The sequence below is a fragment of the Belonocnema kinseyi genome, chromosome 7, assembly GCF_010883055.1.
Source record: "Belonocnema kinseyi isolate 2016_QV_RU_SX_M_011 chromosome 7, B_treatae_v1, whole genome shotgun sequence".
In the NCBI taxonomy this organism is placed as follows: Eukaryota; Metazoa; Arthropoda; class Insecta; order Hymenoptera; family Cynipidae; genus Belonocnema; species Belonocnema kinseyi.
The window spans coordinates 105,523,424-105,527,528 of record NC_046663.1 but is presented as its reverse complement, the minus strand read 5'-3'; the positions used below and the strand labels follow the sequence as shown (position 1 = coordinate 105,527,528).

The window sequence follows — 4,105 nt, the reverse complement described above, 5'->3', positions numbered from 1 at the left end:
ATATGTCTTGCTATTTGATAATTCTATCTTTGACGGTCATCAAGAATGTATCTTTTTAAAAATCAGTACACTTTATTTTTAAGGAAAAGGCTAAATGTAGGTAAAATGTGCTACTATAATATAATAATAACCTTTGACAAATTTGAATTTAGTAGCTGAAGTAGGATTTTAAAATCCAACATTATATGCCAAACTTTGTTTTTAACCAAGCAACTAGTTACTTCAACTAATAAAATGGTTATTAGAACTTCAAAAATTGTCAGTACCATTACTAATAAAACGATTGTATAAAATATCTATTTTTCAGTGTATTTCATGCACTTCTCTAATATTTGTAATGCTTTGATCGGACTTTGTATCGGAAATTTTGAGATTAAAAAAACTCATCCCTATCGTCTTTACATTCTACTCCCTTGCTGAAATCCCCCCAAATTCTTACACAAAAGAACCGATAAAAAGCGTTACTCACGATTCTGAAAAGAAAGGGTCTATCCACCTAAATGAAACCGGAAGTGGGCAGCTTCGGCGAGATGAAATCACCGATGCCTCCCCGGTAGCAGGGAGCCTGGAAAGATGATTCTTAACGATCGCTTTCACTTGGTGGAAACACTGCACTGTAATCCTTAGAAAACAACACGCACGTAATCAAAGTTCGAAAAAAAATCGCCCTCAGTTGTCTGTCGTGTTACAATCCTCAAAGTCTAAATCACCAACCAGCCAGATATAAAACAAATTCAGCCCCGTAGCTAGTTGCAATTCGGAGGTTGTAAGAAATAATAAATAGCCAGTTAGTAGAGCGTTCTTATTATGCATCCGCGCATCCAATCTAAAGTCGAGTCTCCAAGTCCGAAGAACGTCTCTGCACTCGGCTTTATACTTATCGGGACTTGCATATAACCCCGCGCGACCCTTCCTACTACTTTCTGTCGTGGCCTTTTCAGAAGCTGATTTTTGCATGGGCTGGTTGGCCAGCGGACGGCGCTATCGTTTTGAAAAATCCCCTACCTGGTCCTCCACTTCATGCGCCGACTGATTAACCGGTCTGTGGTCCCTCTTGCTGGAGAACTGGTGGTGGTACTTGTCTCTTTCGCAGTCTGTAGTGCTTAACATAAACCGATATCGATGGCTTGTGAAGAATGGAGATGATAGTGACCCTGATGCTGGCGGGATTTCCGAGATACTCAGAAAACTTGTAAATCATTGACCACTTTACTGGTTTCAATTGACCAACGCAGTAGATTCAAAAGGTAATCTTTATCACAAAATTTTATTAAAAGCTGAACGCAGTGGACAACTGTTTGCAGTGTTTTTATCTAATTTTTGATAAAAATCGTTTTTGGGAGATCGTCCTCTGTTGAGATCATCTTCTTAAAGTTAATACCCTTGCCAGTTTGATATCTAACCCAAATTCACCCCATCACCCTCTCTACTCTCTCTACATCTCTACTATCTACTATCCCTACTTCCTACTTCCCTATTTATCCCTTCAACTCATCAGCCGATACTCCGTGTCTCCTTCTTTCCTTGTAGCTTTCTAAGGGACCTTTCTAAGAAAAAAATGCTATTAAATGAAAATTAGGCACTTACCGTTCGGTCAAAAGCAGATACTACTCATCCAAATTAATATTCAATAAAACAATAATTATTTATTTCGGGTCAACAGTAATGTTATGAATTCGATTGTGTATTCAATTAAATCAATAAGATCTGATTTTGATACATCAAGAAAGTAGACACTTTTGATTCAATAGTATGTTGTCTCAGTGTAGTTACACCGTTATTTATACAATTTTTTTGCATTATTTTTTACCCTTTATACACCTCCTTTTTACACCCTCCTTCCAATGAATTACCCCCCTCATATACCCCCCATACTTTCTCTACACCCCTTCCCTATATGAAATATCCCCCCTGACCACCAACCCATCATCCAATTCCCCTCCTCCAAAAACCCCCTACTTTATACGCCTTCACCGTTGTGCCTCACCATATACTTCTTGTTCCCCTCCACATTATCACTCACCTTTACACCTCTTCGTTCCTATCTTTAAAAAATGTTTGCTGTTAATATATTGAAAGTGCCTTTAATGTTGCGTTTAATTACCTGTTTACATTCTCATCCTGATGGGAAGGTATTGGTTTTATGTAAAATTTGACTTTGTCAGTTTTCATCAAATCTCCACGTTTTAAGACCCCTAAATCAGAAAGAGCGATTTTTACTAAGGTGCCTGTCAGCCAGTTTGTTTGTCTGTAGTCTGTATCGTGTAGATACGATAACTTTCGAGATTGATCAGATTGGATTCTGCTTTGGCGCAATTTTTGAACGCCTTGAAAGAAATAATAAGTTCGTTAACCAGCTATTTCGGATACAAAATTTAAAAAAGCATTTTCAAAATTTTTTTACATTTAAAAAATGCTATACACGGATATTCATAGTGCTCGGAAACTCGACAAATTATCCTAATGATTTTTTTCGATAAAACGAAGTTATCAGAGTTATAGCATCTTCAATATAAAAAAATCTACATTTTAAGCTTAACAATGTACGACAAAAAAAATCAAGAGAAGAAAAATGTTTCTTTTGAAAGCTCTACCAGATTATATCAATTTTTTTAATTTGTTCAAAAAGTCGAAAATTCCAATTTCATTCACACAAAAAGAATGAAAAATAACGAGTTCAATTTTGCGGTACTTATTCGAGGAATGGAACCAGAAATTAAATACTCACAAACATAAAAATAAGTTTCAACCCGGGATCTACCTGGTTTCTATGAGCAAAGTCGAAAGTGCATTTCTATCCGGTATATATGTACACGATATCTTTCACAGATACCTAACTAGGTTTCCACCTGGTTCTTATCCGGGTGCTGAACGGTACTTTGGACTGATAAGAATCCTTAAATACAAAATCCATCTTTCTGCCGGTTCTACCCGGTTCCTCTCCGACGAAATGAACCAGAGATGAAAACTTACAAACACAAAAAGAAGTTTCAGCCCGGGGTCTACCTGGCCTCTATGAGCAAAGTCGAAAGTGCGTTTTTACGTGGCATATATTCGGTTTCTTTTTGCATATACCGAACCAGTTTTCCACATGTTCTTATCCGGTCTCCCGACGGTACATTGGACTGATAAGAATCATTAAGAACAAAATCTATCTTCTACCCGGTTCTACCCGGTTCCTCTCCGACGAATGGAACCAGGATTCGAACAGATTACAAACAATATAAAATATATCCATCATAATGTATATATTTATCTATCTATTATCTCCAATTATATCCATTATATGCATTATATATAATTATATCCATTAGTCAATACAAATTTTTATATATCTACCCAGGAAAAAAGAACCGATAGAAAGCGAGTCAATTTGAATTGCTTCTTTGTCATTTACAGATTAAAAGAATAAAAATACAATCGGTTGGCCACATTTTTAATCGGTCACCTGTGTGCGGTGCTGTAACTCTGCCATTCCACATTCGTCAAAATTCTGAGTGAATAGAGTTGAATAAGATTGACTAACCTGAAATAATTCCTATAAGAATTCTACGATTCATTAATGTGCATATGAATGGGTTGAGATTCAATATGAAATAAAGTTCTTAAAAGATCACACCCAATTGTAAAGATACGATGCGCACATAGCAATATTCAATAAGCGCGAATCTGCCAATCGTAGGTTACCTCAGGCTGTGTTCAAGTGAGTGGACTATGCAGCTTAAAATTTTAAAGAATTAATTGTTTCGAATGAGAAGTATGAGATAATAAGTTTGAATAGTACAATGCTGATTGATTAAAAATTACAGAAATTCAAATTAAGTAATATTGTAATATATTATTATTGATGCAACAATTTATTTATAAATTCAATGATTATTTAGTTGTAATTCTCTTTTTAAAGTAGTTTCATTAGATTATCCCATACAGGAATTATAAGATTTACACTGAATTAAGCGCCAGTAACATTCAACTTATTCAGTGTACATCCAAATGTTTAGAATTTCAATACCCGCACTTTTGGTCAAGGTAATTTCGATAAGATAAAACGTGAGTGTTAGTTTTTGTAAATTTAAGATTCATATATGGTAAATGTGAAATAAAT

General features: G+C 35.4%; 1 protein-coding gene across 2 annotated transcripts in view; it reads right to left on the bottom strand.

Moving 5' to 3' along the window:
* The window catches only part of LOC117175971 (scavenger receptor class B member 1-like), a 110,632-nt gene extending 109,781 nt beyond the window's left edge, over positions 1 to 851 (bottom strand). For both annotated transcript variants that reach the window (XM_033365859.1, XM_033365860.1), the window contains exon 1: positions 470 to 851. The gene's annotated coding sequence lies outside the window, so the exon portion shown is untranslated. The remainder of the gene's footprint in view (positions 1 to 469) is intronic.
* Positions 852 to 4,105: the final 3,254 nt, after the last annotated feature.